General features: G+C 32.5%; 1 protein-coding gene and 1 long non-coding RNA gene across 4 annotated transcripts in view; one reads left to right on the top strand and one right to left on the bottom strand.

The window, feature by feature from the left end:
* Window positions 1-13,986, bottom strand: part of lonrf2 (LON peptidase N-terminal domain and ring finger 2) — a 169,208-nt gene that overhangs the window by 72,113 nt on the left and 83,109 nt on the right. The gene's annotated exons all lie outside the window — the stretch shown is intronic.
* LOC309495646 lies at window positions 874-9,724 on the top strand. Of its 2 annotated transcripts, XR_014204751.1 has the most exons (3): window positions 874-5,227; window positions 5,893-6,040; window positions 8,922-9,724. It is a non-coding gene; the product is annotated as an uncharacterized lncRNA (long non-coding RNA). The 2 variants fall into 2 exon arrangements; XR_014204752.1 differs by lacking the exons at window positions 5,893-6,040; window positions 8,922-9,724 and adding an exon at window positions 7,499-7,543.

A 13,986-nucleotide genomic window follows, 5' to 3' on the forward strand; every position in this document is an offset into this window, starting at 1 on the left:
TTTACACTTAAAGCCCTGTTTACAGATCGTATCTGATGAAATAGAACGGTTAAGATTAAAATTTGGACACATGCTGCTGTCCCGAGAATTTTAGGTTTATTTCGCTTCCCCCCCCCACCCCCACAATGGTTGTCTATATGCACTGAATGATTCCGTCCTAAAAACACATTAAACTTTCGTTTACAAAGACGTGAAACTCACCGAGTGGTCAGGGGGTGTTCACTTTTATGTTCCATCAAAAATCGCTGAAAAAGATGCATTCCAACAGGTTTTATCGTAGTTTTTGTCCAACTCCATTGACTTAATAGGACGCGCTGTGAGACCGCAGCACCTTTACGGTATTACTCCGCCGCTTCTTCTTCTGTTTCTTCTGTGTATTCAATGAAATGCCCGTGGTTTGCTTGCAATTGGCAAAGGTGCATTATCGCCACCAACTGGGCTGGAGTGTCTATTATTCAAGCTCTCAACGGAAGAATCACGGGTGTGACGCGTTTGGCAAAATAGGTCCACAAAAGCGAAATAAACCTAAAATTCTCGGGACAGGAGCATGTGTCCAAATTTTAATCTTAACCGTTCTATTTCATCAGATACGATCTGTAAACAGGGCTCTAAGTGTAAAATACCGAACTTGTCCTTTAAGATTGAGCCACTGTAGTCACTTGGACTATATTAACGATCTCTTTAATAACTTTTCTGGGCCAGCAAGTTTGGGCCACCTAGCAGCCTACGGAGAAGTTATCAGCTCTCAGATTTCATCAAAAATATCTTAATTTGTGTTCCGAAGATGAACGAAGGTCTTACGCGGTTGGAACAACATGAGGGTGAGTAATTACTGACAGAATTTTCATTTTTGGGTGAACTAACCCTTTAAATTACTCCGTCATTTATGGTCATACAGAAAAAAAGAATTATGAAAAAAAGAATCTGTGAGATGTCTACTTCTGTATGTGTCCACTTACAATCAAATCAAAACATTGTGGTTTTGTAAAATAAAGAAAATAAACAGGGTATGCTTTCTGCCTCTCCGTCTCTGTGAACTTTTTTTCTTGAGCACGTCTCTAAACTGAAACAAAACTCAGCGAATACTTGTCACACATTTATGAGCCATATATCTTTATAAATATTTAAAAGTGTACTTTTAAATGATCAGATTCAAACTGAAAACAAATATTCTCTGTTTAAGTAATTTGTATAAAACCAACAAGATGTCCAGTTTCTCAAACCCTTGGTCATTATTTTTAATTTGACCACGCCCACACGCACAAAAGAGACTGACATGCAAATCGTCCACGCGTCACACGAACGTGCTCGTTACCTCAAAACAAAGCACCAAACTTCAGCAGTTCTCTGCTTTTCATCGAGTTTGGAAGACACGCCGTGAGCTTACATTGGATTTACCTCAGAAGAAGAACGCGATTTGAAGACAAGATGTAAGGTAAGAAATTCTTAATTATATTAATTAATGTTATTGTCGCATAAACTTCACATTGCAGTTGAACTGTTGCTAGATATATGGTGAATATTATAATATTTAGACCCGTGTTTACTGTTAAATACTGTGTTTGTGGATATCTGCTCAAACGTAGATATGTATAATATGGTAACCATAATGTTTCATATTTTGGAGCACGCTGTGCGTTTGAATGTTTCATATTTTGGAGCGCGCTGTGCGTTTGAATGTTTCATATTCAAAACGTGCTGTACGTTTGAAAAGCAAAACACACCAAACAATAGGCTTCATGTTTTTACTCCAATCTCATTTCATAACATCATAACGAATGAAAACATTTGAAGTAACATATGATAATCAATATATTTTTCTCTAGCGTAGTTGTTACTGAAGTGTTCCTTTTTAACATTTTATACGCTGCTATAGGTTTATTGTTATTATTATTATTTTATGCAGCACCGCGCGTAGCTTATGCCTACAAGGCACAACAAACCTGGTGTTCATTATATATTGTTGGAAACATTTGTGTGTGTGTGTATTCTGTGAATTTTAAAAAGCAATTTTAACCAGAAAAATCTAAAATCTATTCCCAAAATCGTGCAGCCCTATAGTTTCTCTTGATACCAGCATGTTCACAGGTTTTTGTTTACATTTTTTTAAACATTTTTTTACAGGGACCAGATGCCAGTGATGAGATCTGCTGACTTCAACATTCACATGAGTCTCTGTACATGAACATGGTAAAGTGAAAATCAAACACATTGGAAATGAAAGATACTACATACGTACAATGTTTTTAGGAATGGCACAAAGGTCTTTGGATCATTGTTTTCAATAGTGTGCTTTTTTGTCATTTGTTGTGTATCTTTGGATTATGTTGTGTTGTAAATAAATCCAAACAATCAAAAAGCCATTGTTTTTTTAAATCTCCTGATTCTTTGTGCAAGGTTGCTCATAATGATAGGGCCTGATAGCTCCTAATAGGGCCATTAGGGGAGGGTCTTTGTCTTTCTCAGGTGTGAAAAGCCATACATATTCAGGATGTGTTTACGTCTACTCGCATAAAGCTTTCTTACACAAAACACGTCTTACAAATTTTAAATCAATATATGGTCTTATCTGAATGAGCAGTCAGGATGATTTTCACATAGTTTTGAAGCAAATATTCTAGATACAATTTTCAAAAGTTGTGTGAAGAAATAATCAGTATGGGTTTCATGACCTTCAGTGTAATCAGACTTTAGCCATGAAAATGTCACAAGTAACAGAAATAAGCACAAATGTCAGAGCATGTCAGAACACCTCCAGGGCCAGAAAACACCTCAGACCCCAGAGGGTTAATATGAATTATGAGCATCAGCCACTCCCATTCAGAAAAAAACTCCTGTATGAGTTTCGTCATGAAAGCGCTTCACAAAACAACGTCCCTCAGGGCTTTTAGCTCAAAAATTTGCAGATTTGGAGAAATATTGATCGATTCTCATAGGTTTATGTCAGATTTCTACAGAGAGGAATAATGTTTATTGAATTTATACCCAAATGTGCCGATGTAATCATTATGAGTGCTGGATACTCTGATGTACTGTGTTTTCAATACACACTGGCAGTCTGAGGGCGCCCTATGCACATTTAGTCAATATATGGAACACATGAAGAAGAGCCATGTCATGTGACATTCCAGGAACTCCCTGACATAAACAGAGATCGCTGTAACATGCAGATAAAGATGTTTTGGAGACAATAAACATGATTGCAACGATATTTGATTTATCTGTATTCTTCGAGCCATGTCAGGTATTTTCATAATAATAGATTATTTTTATAATGTAATGCTAATCGATATAGACTTTATAATTGTGCAGAATACTATAAAATAAAAAAAATTTATCCGAAGCCAAATCAGATCACAGAAGGTTATGTAAAACACTCAACTTGCGTTATAAAGTTAGTTTGGAGCAAAAACATGGTTTTAATCTAAAAAATTTCATGTCTTGATGGTGTGCTAAGCTAACATGCTACCTAGCCCAAGATGCACCTGCCACCTAGCTGTTATTTTTATGAAAAAATTTAAATAGGAATGCTTACTAAAATGTTTCTTTTTTTCAAGAAGGGCTTTTGATACAGTTTCAAATGTGAAGTGAGAACTTTGATGAAATAAATTAGGGATTGAAACAGCGTGAATAGCCAGTCGTTAGTAATTATAATGCAGACAAAAGAAAAGCATATTTAGAGCCATAACCAGGCCGGAGAGGTGTGAATGTGTGCAGGGGAGACTGAGACTGAATGGGGCTCGTTTGCACCACAAAACAATAGAGACAATAGACTGAATAGATGCTTAGAAGATGACAAACATCAGTTTGCATTTTAGAGTCTAATCAAAATAAAGTCATATGACACGATCTTCAGAAACATTTAATTAAATACAGAGTTTTAGAATTATCTTCAGATTTAGACTTATCCAGAAAAGGATGATTGTGTTTTAATGGAACACTTTAAAAAGTCTCACGGATGATTTACAATGATAACTGGAAAAGATGCATTAAGCGGAGAGTGATAGCCTCTTTAAAGTTAGTGTAAATCCTAATTGCAGATTGATAAACTCCTAGACAAAACATTGAAGTAATTGAGAACTTGACAACTAAAATTGAGATAAAATGTGAAACGTTATTGAGAACTAGAATAAATTCTTATTTTTTTAAAGATAAAATAAGCAGAAGCAGTATTACTGGATTACAGTTGCTAAATGTAAAATGTGTAGAAAGGCATCTGATTAAACAAACAGTTTGTTAGTGTTTTGAACGTGGAAGAATAGTGTTGACCATGAAAGAACTAGGAGCTGATGTTTTGCTTTCAAAAGATAAGCTTGTGATTGGCTGAAACAGTTCGCTTATCTGAATCTGGTGTGTGCTGTGGCTGAAACGGCCAGTGCGACAGAGACACAATCTGAGTGGAAATTTGTAATGTCTAAATTCTCTGATGTGGGCAAAAGACAGATATAAAATGTGGTTGTTTGAAAATACATGTAAATTCTGGCAAATGTATTAAGTTGGGCTAGAGTCAAAAGAAAGTAAAATGAAACTAGAAAAAAAAAGTTTGTTGAGACAAACTTTAAGTTGGCTTGAGAAAGCCGGACCAGAGAGTTTGAAGAAGTTTAAAGTAGTTTGATGTTTAAAGTAGGTTAAAGTTTGATAGATAGATTAGTTAGAAAGAAAGAAAGATAGATAAGATAGTTAGAAAGATAGATAGATTAGTAAGAAATAAAGTTAGATAGATGAGTTAGTTAGAAAGATAGATAGATTAGTAAGGAAGAAAGATAGATAGATAAGTTAGTTAGTTAGAAAGATAGATAAGTAAGGAAGAAAGATAGATAGATTAGTTAAAAAGAAAGAAAGAAAGATAGATAAGATAGTTAGAAAGATAGATAGATTAGTTAGAAAGAAAGAAAGATAGATAAGTCAGTTAGAAAGATAGATAGATTAGTTAGAAAGAAAGAAAGATAGATAAGATAGTTAGAAAGATAGATAGATTAGCAAGAAATAAAGAAAGATAGATAAGCTAGTTAGAAAGATAGATAGATTAGTAAGAAATAAAGAAAGATAGATAAGTTAGTTAGAAAGATAGATAGATTAGTTAAAAGAAAGAAAGAAAGAAAGATAATTTAGTTAGAAAGATAGATAGATTAGTTAGAAAGAAAGATAGATAACTTAGTTAGAAAGATAGATAGATTAGTTAGAAAGATAGATAGATAGATAGATAGATAGATAGATAGATAGATTAGTAAGAAAGAAAGATAGATAAATTAGTTGAAATACAGATAGATTAGTTAAAAAGAAAGAAAGATAGATAAGTTAGAAAGATAGATAGATAAGTTAGTTAGAAAGATAGATAAGTAAGAAAGAAAGAAAGAAAGATAGATAAGTTAGTTAGAAAGATATATAGATTAGTAAGAAAGAAGAAAGATAAGTTAGTCAGAAAGATAGATAGATTAGTTAGAAAGAGAGAAAGAAAGATAGATAGATAAGTTAGACAGAAAGAAAGAAAGAAAGAAAGAAAGAAAGAAAGAAAGAAAGAAAGAAAGAAAGAAAAATAAATTAGTTACAAAGATAGATTAGTTAAAAAGAAAGAAAAAAGATAGATTAGTTAGAAAGAGAGAAAGAAAGATAGATAGATAAGTTAGACAGAAAGAAAGAAAGAAAGAAAGAAAGAAAGAAAGAAAGAGAAAGAAAGAGTTAGATTTGTCATAAAGAAAGAAAGATTAGTTAAAAAGAAAGAAAGATAGATTAGTTAAAAAGAAAGAAAGATAGATTAGTTAAAAAGATAGATAGATAGATAGATAGATAAGGTTTGAAGATAGATAGATAGATAGATAGACAGATAGATAGAAATGGTTTATAGATAGATAGAAATGGTTTATAGATAGATAAGGTTTGAAAGAAAGAAAGAAAGAAAGATGGATTAGTTAGAAAGAAAGAAAGAGGGCTTAGTTAGTTAGAAAGAAAGATTGATTGGTTAGAAAGAAAGAAAGAAAGAAAGAAAGAAAGAAAGAAAGAAAGAAAGAAAGATGGATTAGTTAGAAAGAAAGATGGCTTAGTTAGTTAGAAAGAAAGATTGATTGGTAAGAAAGAAAGAAAGAAAGAAAGAAAGAAAGAAAGAAAGAAAGAAAGAAAGAAAGAAAGAAAGAAAGAAAGAAAGAAAGAAAGAAATTAGTTAGAAACATATTAGTTAAAAAGAAAGAAAGAAAGAAAGAAAGAGTTAGATTTGTCAGAAAGAAAGAAAGATTAGTTAAAAAGAAAGAAAGATAGATTAGTTAAAAAGATAGATAGATAGATAGATAGATAAGGTTTGAAGATAGATAGATAGATAGATAGACAGATAGACAGATAGATAGATAGAAATGGTTTATAGATGATAGATAGATAGATAGATAGATAGATAGATAGATAGATAGATAGATAGATAGATAGATAGATAGTAGGGGTGTAACGATACGCGTATTCGTATCGAACCGTTCGGTACGAGGCTTTCGGTTCGGTTTTCGGTACGCATTACGTACCGAACGGTTCGCTGGACCATTTTTTCTGCCGACCAAAATTTCGTCATTTCAAATGAAGACGCGTCGCGGGTGGCAAGCGCGCTCATAGAGGCTGGCGCGACCACAACATCAACTGGCAAACGCAATGTAAGGAACGAAACTGAGCTACTCTTATTGTGTTTGTGTGGACCGTTTATCAGTTTTGACCTGTGAAGCGGGACTCGCTTCACAGGTCAAATGCGCGAGCCTGATCAAGCAACACTACCACACAGCGCTAAGAGATCCAGACCAGTAAAGAAAGCATTTGAATTTCAAATGCTTTTTGAATTCGCCACTGAAGTAATAACATCGCTGCGAGATCTAGTGAGAAACATGCACATTTCTCTGTTATTAACGGTTCAAACAGCACTGACGTGGAAACCAGGAAGAAACATCGTGCCATGAATGAACTGGCCGGTGTCCACAGATCAGCAACATTCACCGTGGAATGGATTTACTGTAGTAACACTAACTGCAACCATGGAAGTTTGTCAGGAATAGTGGGCTATAATGCTTTCAAGTAACATTACGTCGGTTTTATTTTGACATTATGAATACAATTGCTGCCCTCAAATGTTAATCTGAACTAAAATAAACCTTTGTAATAGCCTACTACTACAATATTACATTTAATTTTGTCCAAGGAGCTGTTTTGTTTTATATGCTCATAAGAAGAGTCAAGTAGGCCTATAGCTCCATTATTGCTCAGTAAAAAAAAAAAAAAAAAAAAAAATCATACTTTATGATGTTAGTTTTAATAAATGAAACAATAATAATAAAAAATTAATTCAAGGAAATTTCTCTGGCATTTATTTATTTTTGCTGTATGGAAAACGTACCGAACCGAACCGTACCGAACCGTGACACAAGTGTATCGTATCGAACCGAACCGTGAATTTTGTGAACCGTTACAACCCTAATAGATAGATAGATAGATAGATAGATAGATAGATAGATAGATAAGGTTTGAAAGAAAGAAAGAAAGATGGATTAGTTAGAAAGAAAGAAAGATGGCTTAGTTAGTTAGAAAGAAAGATTGATTGGTTATAAAGAAAAAGAAAGAGAAAGAAAGAAAGATGGATTAGTTAGAAAGAAAGAAAGATGGCTTAGTTAGTTAGAAAGAAAGATTGATTGGTTAGAAAAAAAGAAAAAAAGAAAGAAAGAAAGAAAGAAAGAAAGAAAGAAAGAAAGAAAGATTAGAAAGAAAGAAAGATTAGTTAGAAAGGAAGAAAAGTTAGAAGGAAAGAAAAAAGAAAGAAAGAAAGATTAGTTAGAAAGAAAGAAGGAAAAAGATTAGTTAGAAAGAAAGTTAGAAAGAAAGAAAAGTTAGAAAGAAAGATTACGTAGAAAGAAAGAAAGAGTACGTAGAAAGAAAGAAAGAAAGAAAGAAAGAAAGGAAGAAAGGATAGACAGAAAGAAAGAGTATGTAGAAAGAAAGAAAGAAAGAAAGAAAGAAAGAAAGAAAGAAAGAAAGAAAGAAAGAAAGAAAGAAAAAGAAAGATTAGTTTGAAAGAAAAGTTAGAAAGAAAGAAAGAAAGAAAGAAAGAAAGAAAGAAAGAAAGAAAGAAAGAAAGATTAGTTTGAAAGAAAGAAAGAAAAAAGTTAGAAAGAAAGATTAGGTAGAAATTAAGATTAGGTAGAAAGAAAGAAAGAAAGAAAGAAAGAAAGAAAGAAAGAAAGAAAGAAAGAAAGAAAGAAAGAAAGAAAGAAAGAAAAATAAAGATTAATTAGAAAGAAAGAAAGAAAGATTAGTTTGAAAGAAAGAAAGAAAAAGATTAGTTTGAAAGAAAGAATGAAAAAGATTAGTTAGACAGAAAGATTAGGTAGAAAGAAATATTAGTTAGAAAGAAAGAAAGATTAGGTAGAAAGAAATATTAGTTAGAAAGAAAGAAATATTAGTTAGAAAGAAAGAAAGATTAGGTAGAAAGAAAGAAAGATTAGGTAGAAAGAAAGAAAGAAAGAAAGAAAGAAAGAAAGAAAGAAAGAAAGAAAGAAAGAAAGAAAGAAAGAAAGAAAGAAAGAAAGAAAGAAAGAAAGATTAGGTAGACAGAAATATTAGTTAGAAAGAAAGATAGAAAAGAAAGAAAGAAAGAAAGAAAGAAAGAAAGAAAGAAAGAAAGAAAGAAAGATTAGCTAGAGGGAAAGAAAGAAAGATTAGTTAGAAATAAAGAAAGACAGAAAGGAAGATAGATAGGTAGATAGATAGATTAGTAAGAAAGAAAGAAAGAAAGAAAGAAAGAAAGAAAGAAAGATTAGTTAGAAAGAAAGAAAGAAAGATTAGTTAGAAAGAAAGAAAGATAGATTAGTTAGAAAGACATATTGGTTAGAAAGAAAGAAAAATATAGATTAGTTAGAAAGAATGATAGATAGATTAGTTAGAAAGAATGATAGATAGATTAGTTAGAAAGAAAGAAAGAAAGAAAGAAAGAAAGAAAGATGGATTAGTTAGAAAGATAGATAGATTAGTTAGAAAGAAAGATAGATTAGTTAGAGATAGATAAAAACAGTTTGAAGATAGATAGATAAAAACAGTTTATAGATAGATAGATAGATAGATAGATAGAAATAGTTTGAAGATAGATAGATAGATAGATAGAAATAGTTTGAAGATAGATAGATAGATAGATAGATACAGTTTTTAGATAGATAGATATATAGATAGATAGATAGATTTAGAATGGTAGTTTAATTGAGGCTAGGGCTTCAGTGAGTTTAAATTTGAGTTTTTGGTTTGTGCACTAATGGGCCACCGTAGTCTTGGCTCAATTTGAGCAGTCTGCAATGAAAGTTAATGGGTTTTTTATGATTTTTAATATTAATTTTTAAGAAAACTGAAAGTCAAATCAGTCTGAAAAGATATAGCACACTAAGTCAGAATAGTCTGAAGGTCTGACCTGAGTTTGGAGTTTGTAGAGTTAAAGCTCTAGGAGGAGTTAGAGTTGAAAAATTTTGGGTAAGAAAAAGAATAATAATAACTAGATGGTAAAGTTCATAGACAAACTTTAAGTTGGCTTGAAAAAGCCTAGCCAGAAAGTTTGAAAAAGTTTTAAACTGTTCTAGCATGGTTTACCATGATTTACCATGATTTACCATGTTTCTAGTATGGTTTACCACATTGCTAGCATGATTTACCATGTTTTAACATGACCATAGATGGTTGGATGGATAGATCAAGATTAGTTAGAAAGAAAGAAAGAAAGAAAGAAAGAGATTAGTTAGAAAGAAAGAATGAAAGAAAAAAGAAAGAAAAAGATTAGGTAGAAAGAAAGAAAAAGATTAGGTAGAAAGAAAGAAAGAAAGGGTTATGTAGAAAGTAAGAAAGAATGAAAGAAAGAAAGGGTTATGTAGAAAGTAAGAAAGAATGAAAGAAATAAAAATAGATTAGGTAGAAAGAAAGAAATAAAGAAAGAAAGAAAGAAAGAAAGAAAGAAAGAAAGAAAGAAAGAAAGGGTTATGTAGAAAGTAAGAAAGAATGAAAGAAAGAAAAATAGATTAGGTAGAATGAAAGAAAGAAAGACTGATTAGTTAGAAAGAAAGAAAGATTAGGTAGAGAGAAAGAAAGAAAGAAAGAAAGAAAGAAAGAAAGAAAGAAAGAAAGAAAGAAAGAAAAAAGATTAGGTAGAAAGAAAGAAAGAAAGAAAGAAAGAAAGAAAGAAAGAAAGAAAGAAAGAAAGAAAGATTAGTTTGAAAGAAAGAAAGAAAAAAAAGATTAGCTAGAAAGAAAGAAAGAAAAAAGAAAGATTAGTTAGAAAGAAAGAAAAATAAAATTAGTTAGAAAGAAAGAGAGAGAGAGAAAGAAAGATTAGTTAGAAAGAAAGAAAGGATAGACAGAAATAAAGAAAAATAAGGAAAAAGTAGGTAGAAAGGAAGAAAGAAAGAAAGAATAGACAGAAACTAGAATGTACATTTCCTGAAGAAAATGTGAAGTGGTGCTTGCAGTGGCAAAACTCGCCACGCGGTTGCTAGTGTGTTGTACATGATTGCATACGAGCCAACAACCATGTCTGTACGATGTTTTGGAGCTATAATATGGCTTCTATATGTTGCAATATGGTTGCTACAGATGGTGGACAACCAGAATAAGACTTTTACCGCCGCCGTTCCCGCGGCGGCAAAATTGGGATGTGTATTTGCTGCCTTTTACCGCTGAGTGGCGCTGTAATCACAGACTTTGAAAAGTGTCAGTTTATTCTCTTTATGACGTAATCTGCCGCGGCAGTAATCTGAGCTGAGGTCACAGATAAATTCAAGATAAATATTGTGGTTAAACGAATTCAAATTCATTAAATTTAAACAACGTAGACACACGTTAACATTGTGTGCCCAGTTTTTCTATAATTTAGAAAGGCTATGTCAATAGGTTACTTGTCATTTACTTCGTGTTATTTTAATGTGTTTGTAGATTTATTAACTGAAACATAACAGTGAAATAAATTAAAATAATTTACCGTAAAATTAAAACATTTTCAGGACTTGCAGTTACTAACCGATGTTAGTCGGTTTAAGCATTCTTTGTTATATTCAGAATTAAATAGTCTTACATGTTGTTATGATTATCAATTGAATTCTTTAATAAATAATCAACCACAATGCCTATTACTGCCGCAGAAAAAATAAACCAGTCGAATTTCAAAGTCGTTCGCGAAATGACTAGGCTATACCGGGTAGCGCAAGTGACAGGGCAAAACAGCAGCAACTGCGGCATTTTAAAAGGTAAGTTTCCTATCTGTTTATTTAAAAAAATATATAAAAAAAAAATAAAAAAAAACAAGATCTTGTAAAAAAAAACAAAAAAAACTTTTTTCATTATTTGAACAAAAATGAGACTGATTGAATATGTAAAAATATAAACAAACAAAGAAGAGAATAAAACAGACTTTTAGGGAAAAAATATAGGCCTATTATGCTACAACAGAATTGGTTAACATTAACGAAAGCAAAATATGTAAAAATACATTTCAAACAAAATAAAACAAAACAAATTCGTGGCCGAGTGGTAGGCTATAACTTACGTTTCAATAATTCAGATGACACGGGTCACGAACAAAATCACGAACAAACATGGGCTTCTTTTTTATTATTAATGCAGAACTATTTGATAGTTCTAAAATATTGCTACACCATATTGTTTTTTTCTCCAATAGCCTATATTAAATATTTTATATTTATAAAATAAAATTACCATTCATTTCCATTTTACATTAGGGACAATTTTTATCCAACAGAATGGCTGAATTTACATCTGCATAATAATAATAATAATAATAAATAAACACAAAAAACAGCACAAGGTCTTGTAAAAACACTTTTTTATTTTTTCGACACATAATTTCGTTAGCTACAAAAATAGTAGCTACAATTTAATTTGTTAATTTTGACACAAGCAAAATGTAAATATGTACCTTTTTTTTTTAAACATAAAAAAAAAACATTTTTTTTTTTTTAAAGAATTCTAACTTTAAAATGGAGATGACTACCATATCTAATATTGTAGACGTCGGTGAGCAATAGTATTCCTCGGGGAGCGTAGAAATTCGTTCACCCTGTCCTTGATCCGCTTGCCGTCACAGCTAGCCATGCGGGGGAATCTCTGGGCAACTGAATTAGTTATAAAGTGCCTTACGTTCACAGGCAGTCCACGTTTGCCTCTCGAACCATCCCAGTTTGTTGTGGATGCCCACTCTTTACTACACGATAAACACAATGCGTGCAATCACACACACTTAGAACACACATTTTACGCCATTGAATGTCACACAATAGGAAAGAAGACTTTCGAAATATGTACGTTAATATTAATGTTAGTAGGGTCGGTTGTGGGTCGGTTGTGAGTCGGAACCCCCCCCCCCCCCCCCCCTCCCCCCTCCCTCATCTCAGGAGCTGGCTTGAGTTGGCTTAACCCTCTGAGGTCTGAGCTGTTTTCTGGGCTCTGGAGGTGTTCTGACATGCTCTGACATTTGTGTTTTTTTCTGTTACTAGTGACATTTTCATGGCTAAAGTCTAATTACACTGTATTCAGCACAAACTCTGCTACAATAATATATCAGCAGCATGTATGTAAAAGTTTGTAGTTTTGAGATAATGACATTTATGCGTGGTTTGTGAAAATACAAAAAAAAATTCTCACTGAAATAAGGCCATGAAACCCATACTGATTATTTCTTCACAAGACTTTTGAAAATTGTATGACATAGCCTAGAATATTTGCTCCAAAACTATGTGAAAATCACCCTGACTGCTAATTCAGATAAGACAATATATTGATTTAAAATTTCTAAGACGTGTTTTGTGTGACAAAGCCATATGCGAAGAGGCGTGATCATCTCATGAATATGTAAGGTTTTAACACCTGAGAAAGACAAAGACACTCCCCTAACTGCCCTATTAGGAGCGATCAGGCCCTGTCATTCAGAGCAACCTTGCACAAAGAATGAGGAGATTTAAAAAAGAATGGCTTTTAGATTGTTTGGATTTATTTACAACACATCACAATCCAAAAATACAAATGACAAAAGAGCACATTGAAAACAATGATCCAAAGACAGAGACCTTTGTGCCATTCCTAAAAACATACCTTTCATTTCCAAGGTGTTTGATTTTCACTTTACCATGTTCATGTACAGAGACTCATGTGAATGTTGAAGTCAGCAGGACTCAGTTGCATCTGGTCCCTGAAAGAAAAAAAAAATGAAAAAACTGTGAACATACTGATATCAAGAGAAACTATAGGGCTGCACGATTTTGGGAATAGATTTTAGATTTTTCTGGTTAAAATTTCTTTTTAAAATTCACAGAATACACACACACACACGTTTCCAACAATATATAATGACCACCAGGTTTGTTGTGCCTTGTAGGCATAGGCTACGCAGTGCTGCATAAAATAATAATAACAATAAATTAAATCTTCCAAAAGATTTCAAGAACAACTACGCTAGAGAAAAATATATTGATTATCATATGTTACTTCAAATGTTTCCATTCGTTATGATGATATGAAATGAGATATGAAAACATAAAGCCTAATTGTTTGGTGCATTTTTCCTTTCAAACGCAATCGCGCTCCAAAATATGATACTGTACATTCAAACGCACAGCGCGCTCCAAAATATGATACATTCAAACGCCATCGCGCTCCAAAATATTAAACATTATAGTTATACATATCTATGTTTGAGCAGATATCCACAAACAGTATTTAACAGTAAACACGGGTCTAAATAGTATAATATTCACCATATATCTAGCAACAGTTCAACTGCAATGTGAAGTTTATGCAACAATACCATAAACTAATAAGTAAGAATTTCTTACCTTACATCTTTCTTGTCTTCAAATCGCGTTCTTCTTCTTCTGAGGTAAATCCATGTAAGCTCACAGCGTGTCTTCCAAACTCGACGAAAAGCAGAGACTTGTGAAGTGTTTTGGTGTTTTGTGTTTGAGGTAACGAGGGCGTTCGCGTTCC

This window comes from Leuciscus leuciscus (assembly GCF_965113295.1).
Source record: "Leuciscus leuciscus genome assembly, chromosome: 3".
Lineage (NCBI taxonomy): Eukaryota > Metazoa > Chordata > Actinopteri > Cypriniformes > Leuciscidae > Leuciscus > Leuciscus leuciscus.